Genomic DNA, 7,709 nt, shown 5'->3' with positions numbered 1-7,709 from the left:
AATCGCGCCATATTCTTCTATAAGAATGAAAAGAAAATAATTATTCACATGGAATATTATAGATGTAGTGTATATTTACAGTACATTATAGCTTATTAATAATATGAACCAGGTATTATTATAAAAGCCTTTTCTTCTTATTAGCGTTTTATAATTATATCTAGGGTAGTACCTACCCGTTAATGTCCATACTTAATAGCTTAGTACAGAATCAATTACTACCATCTAAATAATACTTAACCATGGAAAATTATTGCATTTCACACTTCACTATTTTACATATGCTTATCTTACATCGAACATTAAGCAAACCACACTAATAATATTATACAAAACATTATATGATCCCATGGTTTAATACGGCAGCGCATCGTTTGGTCTATTTTCTAGGACGTTTAGGTTCAAAGAATCGCTTAACGCTTATCCTGGCTGTCTGCCTATATTTTGGCTGTGGGACTGAAGAACTGGATGCTGGGATAGAACAAATAGGAATAGCGGGAATAGGGGTGGTAGTGTCTAGTGGAGTTGGTGCCACATCATCCTTATTAAACTCAGGATTTGAATTTTCTAATTCATTAGCCTTTCGTTTCTTTCCTAGTTCGAACTCTTCTTTTGTAATTTCCTGTATTTCTTCCTCGGGTTCACTTTCCTCCTCGGGTTCACTTTCCTCCTCGGGTTCACTTTCCTCCTCGGGTTCACTTTCCTCCTCGGGTTCACTTTCCGGGTTCTCTATAGTCGGTTCATCCGGAATTTGTGAGTCTTCCCCAAAGATATTATTTTCGTCATCGGATAGGTTAATGACTGGAACACCATCTGAAGATTCTGGTTCGGAGTCGCTGAATGTGATAACAAGTTTTGAGCCCGACATCTATCACACAACAACTAACCCATTAGTACTACATAATATTTACATATAAATTTTAACCAACAATGATAAGCAATGGTTTTTAAATCAGACCCGGTCAAAGTCCAGACTTACTAATGTATCCTAACGACTTATCAGTTAGACACACTAATGCAAACCTGGTTCGCTAAGACCACCGCTCTGATACCACATGTCATAACCCGTCCTTAACCATAAGAACGTGTTAGATAACGTATGATTTCATTGCGAGGTATTGACCTCTATATGCGACATTTTTAAAAGAACAACTGCATATATTTTACATTACAAACCATAATTCTTATTTTGATACAAGCTTTAGACAATAAAAAGATGATTATCGTTTAGCGATAATCTTAGACTTACAAACTTTACATGTGATGATAACAATACGATTTCTAGCATATTTTACATTACAAATCCTCCGATATGCAGTTTTATTTTTGACACAAATATGCGTACTCAAGATCTTGTTTAAATTCAACATGTTGCAGCGGAAGCTTCTAATTATCACCTGAGAATAGACATGTTTAAAACGTCAACATAAAGTTGGTGAGATATAGGTTTAATGCCGGCAGCAATATATATATAGACCACAAGATTTCGTATATAAACAGTTTAATAAAAATATTCTAAGTGGTTGAGCACTTGGTAACCATACTTAACAATTAATCACGTCGCATATTCCCTTTAATATGAAATCTTACTACACTGTACCAAGTGTAGTCACGAAACGAAGTACTGTGCAACCGTTGAATACTGGTCGTCCAGTCCGGCTGGGGTTGTCAAGCCCGATAGATCTATCAACAGGATTCGCGTTTACAATACCGCTGTAAATATTAGTTACCAAGCTACAGGGAAGTATGCCAGTGGTACAACTCAACGTAGAATATATTTTTCAGTTACTTGTGTCCATAACGTAAAACATAAAATACATGTATTCTCATCCCGAAATATTTAGAGTTTAAAAGTGGGACTATATACTCACTTTCGTCTTGAAGATATATATATTTTGACTTGGTCTCCCGGTTGATATCACGAACCTATCCATATATAATATATCAATACCTTTTCTTTTTAAACAACGTCACATATATATTCTTGTTATACTTTTAATACTTTTTATAATTCCTTAGTCCGTAGTTAGCAGTTCGTTGTTAGTAATTCAATTTTAATGGTTCATATTTAGATGTTTAATAAACCCCCAACGAAATAAATAAAACCCCCAACGTATATGTATTGGTCGAGATTAATCTTGACCCACGGTACCGGTGTTGTCAAATGACGTGTTGCGTACATAAAGTACCGGTGTTGTCAAATGACGTGTTGCGTACAAACATGGGATCTTATGATTAATCTTCTCGTGTTATTTACGGGTGATCCTGAACCATATAAAATTGAATTATGAGTACATATATATAAAATATCATGTTATCTTAAAAAGATGTGATTTATTTTAATTTTCTCCAATTAATCCCGAAGTTAAACTAGTCTTGGATAGCCAATTTTGTTTCGGTCATAGTTTCTTCGTTACAACTCCGTTTTCGTTGATTCAACTTGCCATCTCCTTGGATCGAGTTCCTCTTTAAGACTATGAACTGTAAATATCTTAGTTTGTATTCAAAATCACACGGCATAGGTGAAACTTTAGTGAAACTTATGAAGTTAAACCTTTTCCTTTATGTAGGCAACCTTAAATGATTATTTTTCTAAAAATACTTATACTTTGAATTAAATCATGAAATTTTTATGTGTTACCATATTCATAGTAAAAATCATTTTTCCAGAACATAAACCTTCAATTCAAAGTTTAAGATGGTTTTTAATTATCCAACCCAAAACAGTCCCCGGTTGCACTCCGACGTCGTAAAAACAGTTTTTAAGATATTCTTTGAAAAACCATGTTATACCTTGTTAAATTAGCATATATTTAAGTTATATTACAGGTCTTGAAGTATTTTAAAAGTTAAGTTAGAAGGATCTATTTAGTTTGCAAACAAGTTTGAAAACATTCAAACTATGTTCTTGTTGTTAAAATTGTATACCACAAAATATGATAGCTATATATATATGAATCGAATAAGGTTATGAACATAGATACTACCTCAAGTTCCTTGGACAAGGTTGCTGTAAAAGAGGAGTAAAAAGCTAGAACCAAAAGAGTGATGGAATTGGATGAAAGATTGGAAGTAAGTTTGTGTTCTTGGAAGGATTTCTTGAAGTGTTTTTGTATGGTTTTCTTATGGTGTTTAAGTAAGGTTTTTGAAGCTAAATGATGGGGAAAATGCTTGGAGATGATCAAGTATGAAGTTAAGAGTATTTTGAGAGAGAAATGGAAGTGTAAGTATGAGAAAATGGGGTGAAGAAATGGTGTGCATGCATAAAAACGTTTTTAGGTTATAAAGGAAAAAAAAAATACCTAACTTTGTTTTCTTGCTAAATAATTTATGCTACTTGACAAATGGTTGGTTCCACATGTTTCTTAATCATTTAAGGCTGCTAAGGAGCAGATTTTTATTGGTATATACCAATAGTAAATACATCTAGAAGCTGCGTATGATACGAGTACATATACTCTAGATATACGTATAGAAATTTTGTGAAAAATGGAATGAGGATTCAAATATAGCTATCTTTTGTGAATACACTTATATGGTTTTATGTATTTAAGTTCTTAAAAGTGATTAAATTCATTACTTATACGATATATGTATAAACATTATAGGTCATAAGTATTTAAGTCAAATAACGTTGCGTATGGTTATCGTTTTGAAAACTTAAGTTAGTAGTTTCAAAATATACATATAACTTATTGTTATTAATACAAAATGAGATATTAAAACATTCTTAGATCATGTTAAATATGTATATATACATATATATACACAAACGTATAATTATCATATGTTATATAGTTCGTGATATCATCGGTCAAACTAGACGGTCAAACGTTGTGTAAAACTCTTTTCAAAAACATAAATCTTAACAATTTGGATTGCTTATCATGTTGGTAAGGTTTAATTTATGTAAATATTAATCTTATAAGTATAGAACGATCGAAAAAGTGCGGGTCATTACAATACGTTTATTTAACCTTTGGACTTTATCTCATGCTTCACCAACAGACTAAAATTTAAAAACTTGAAACCTATTATGAATATATATAATTCTATTTTTCTAAAATGTTTTATGATATAACGATTTCTATTATTTTAACCTTTTAACAAAATGATTCTTAAATATATTTAGTTTTGGAAAACAAAATTATCATATTTATTTGATTTAGTTCCAAACGTACAAAAACATTTTCAATTTAAAAAGAACTTTATTATTAAAACGTATATAACTTTTATAAATATCTAGAACCACTTTTGACAACTCATTTCTTAACCAGTATGATAAAGATAACGATATTTATATATTATTTTATTAAATATATATAACGATTTGAATTAATATTATATATATTTATACGCGTATTATACGTACATAGTTTTATACTTTTACTATAATTTAATTTTACCTTTTACTTTACTTTTACTTTACTTTAACTTTAATAATTCACTTTAGTAATCATATTTTAATAATTCACTTTAATAATTCATATTTTAATAATTCACTTTAATAATTCATACTTTAATAATTCACTTTAATAATTCATACTTTAATACGGAGTAATTCACTTTAATAATTCATACTTTAATAATTCACTTTAATAATTCAAAAATCTATTATAAATAGAATTCAATAGGTTTCATTATTTCATAGAAACTTGAAAATATATTTCTCTAAACTCTCTCAATCGATATACATATATATATTTACTCAGTATTATTTCAAGATATTATTAGTATACATAAAATACTACGACGGAGTTATGTTCAGATGATTTCAAAATAAGTTTTCAAACGGGATAGAGCTAAGGAATGGATTATAGCTATGGAGGTTATGGGTATTGCTCGAGGGTATTGCTCGTGAGGTCAACCTAACGTTTATCATTTTCGTTGCGTCTACGTACTTTTCTGCAGTATTGAATCTCAATATTGATACGTGAGTATTCATATCTTATCTTTTATATATTAATAGTGTATCCCTGACTAGTGCTCGAGGTGATAGGATTATACATGCTTGTACGTTTATTATTGTCGTTAGATAGGTTATGTTGAATCTTGATTTAGATACACATGCTACTGAGATAAGGTATATGATATGCATGTCATTGGAAAGCTGGCGAAAAATTAATAACTTTTCATTTAGAACTCGTGTGATTTCGTTGAACGGATTAAAAGATATAGTCAACTGAATTATTATTACTTTTAGTATATTTATTGTTAAAATGATTATTATTACTATCGTCGTTATTATCGTCGTTATAATTACTATCTAATTATTATTATTATTATTATTATTATTATTATTATTATTATTATTATTATTATTATTATTATTATCATTATCGTTATTAATAAAATGTATTATCATTAAAAATTGTTATTTTTATTATTATTACTATCGTTATTATCGTTAAAGTTATAATTAGTATTATTATCATTATTATTATTATCATTAAAATAGTTATTAGTATTATCATTATTATAATATCTATTATTATTAGTATTATTATAATTAAAACTAATATTAATAACATCCAATTATTATGATTACTATTATTATCATTATTTTGAACGCGATATAAAAGATGACTAAAAGATATTAACAAATTAATTAGGAAATAATGAGTATAAGTATCATGATGAAATTAAAATATTGAAAGACATTGATTTAGATAAAAATATCGTTTTCATTATTTTTACTATTAAAAGTATTATTAATATTAAAACTATCATCTTACTAAGATCATCATTTTTAATAGAAATATCATTGTTATTATAAGATATCATTATTATTATCATTTAGTATTATTATTAATTATCATTTTGAATAGAATTATTATCTTTATAAAATATTATTATTATTACTGTTAATATTAAAAAGTATCGTTACTATTATCATGAATAGAATTATCATTTATCATACTTAATATCATTTTTAGTAAATATAAATATTGTTATTTTATTAGTAGAACAATGATAATTATTATTATTATTACAAAATAATACAACTTTTACTCATTATTATTACTATCAATATTATTTTATCAAATATATATATAATACAGAGACATTTTTACCACACGTAATATAATTACATTAATATTACATATCACTATATTTTTATGATATTAAGTGAACTTTATAAATTTAATTATTTAAGATATATAAAAGTATATTTTTATCATATATAAAATTGTAATATAAATTTTTATTATTAATAAATGACTCATATTATTTTCTCTAATAAAATATGATAAATATATTTAAATATATAAAACGATTATTTAAATTTCATATTGAACATGTATGGACCTTGTAAATTATTTTGGGTCAAATCAACTTTTGTTGACTTTTACATATCGATCTCGAGTATTAGGATTGTGATACACTACGACCTGACCTAAATTGTTAGACAGTTATTGACCAACATATATATATATATATATATATATATATATATATATATATATATATATATATATATATATATATATATATATATATATATATATATATATATATAGGTTCGTGAATCCAATGCCAACCTTGCACTTGTTCAATGACGCCATATGTATTTTTACTACGAAATACAATATTGTGAGTTTCATTTGCTCCCTTTTTAAATGCTTTTGCAATATATATATTTTTAGGACTGAGAATACATGCGATGCTTTTATAAATTCTTTACGAAATAGACACAAGTAATCGAAACTACATTCTATGGTTGAATTGTTATACCGGATATCGCCCTTGTTGAACTTGGTAGCCTAAGAATTGGTGTTTATTATAATTGCCACCAATTGACGCGAATCCTAAAGATAGATCTATGGGCTTTGACAAGCTCCAGTCAGAGAATTTGAACTGCTTTAGTACTTCGATGTTTATATGTTTGGGAATATTCTAGATGCATTTTGTTAATGTCGGTTACCATGTATTCAATCCATATGAATGAATTTTAAACACTTACGAGTGTATGATTATTGATTAAATGAAATCTTGTGGTCTATTAAAATTATGGAAATGATCGATTACATAAACTAATGAACTCACCAACCTTTTGGTTGACACTTGAAAGCATCTTTATTCTCAGGTTTGAAAGAAATCTTTCGCTGTGCATTTGCTCATTTTAGAGATATTACTTGGAGTCATTCATGGCATATTTCAAAAGACGTTGCATTCAAGTCATTGAGTTCAATAAAGATTATTACTAAAGTAAATGACAGATTAGGTCATTTATATGTTGGATGTTATGGAATGGTATGCATGCCTGTCAACTTTTGATTAAATGAAAGTCTGTCTTTTAAAAATGAATGCAATGTTTATAAAATTTATCATATAGAGGTCAAATACCTCGCGATGTAACCATATGTTATTGTATTCGTTCTTATGGATTTGGACGGGTCGTCTCACGTGAATCCGAGGCCAACAATGCATTGTTCAGTTTCGTCATATGTATTTTTACTACAAAATACAATATAGTAAGTTCATTTGATTCCCTTTACTCTTTACATTTTTGGGACTGAGAATACATGCGCTGTTTTTACAACTGCTTTATTAAATGCTTTTGAAATATATTTTGAACTGAGAATACATGAAATGCTTTTATAAATGTTTGATGCGATATGACACAAGCAAAACATTCCTCGAATGAATTATTATGTAGACAGAAGTTCTGCGGGTTATTATTGAATTATGTGGACATGATAATTGCC

This window comes from Rutidosis leptorrhynchoides, chromosome 1 (assembly GCF_046630445.1).
Source record: "Rutidosis leptorrhynchoides isolate AG116_Rl617_1_P2 chromosome 1, CSIRO_AGI_Rlap_v1, whole genome shotgun sequence".
NCBI lineage: Eukaryota > Viridiplantae > Streptophyta > Magnoliopsida > Asterales > Asteraceae > Rutidosis > Rutidosis leptorrhynchoides.
This window is presented reverse-complemented; position numbering follows the sequence as displayed.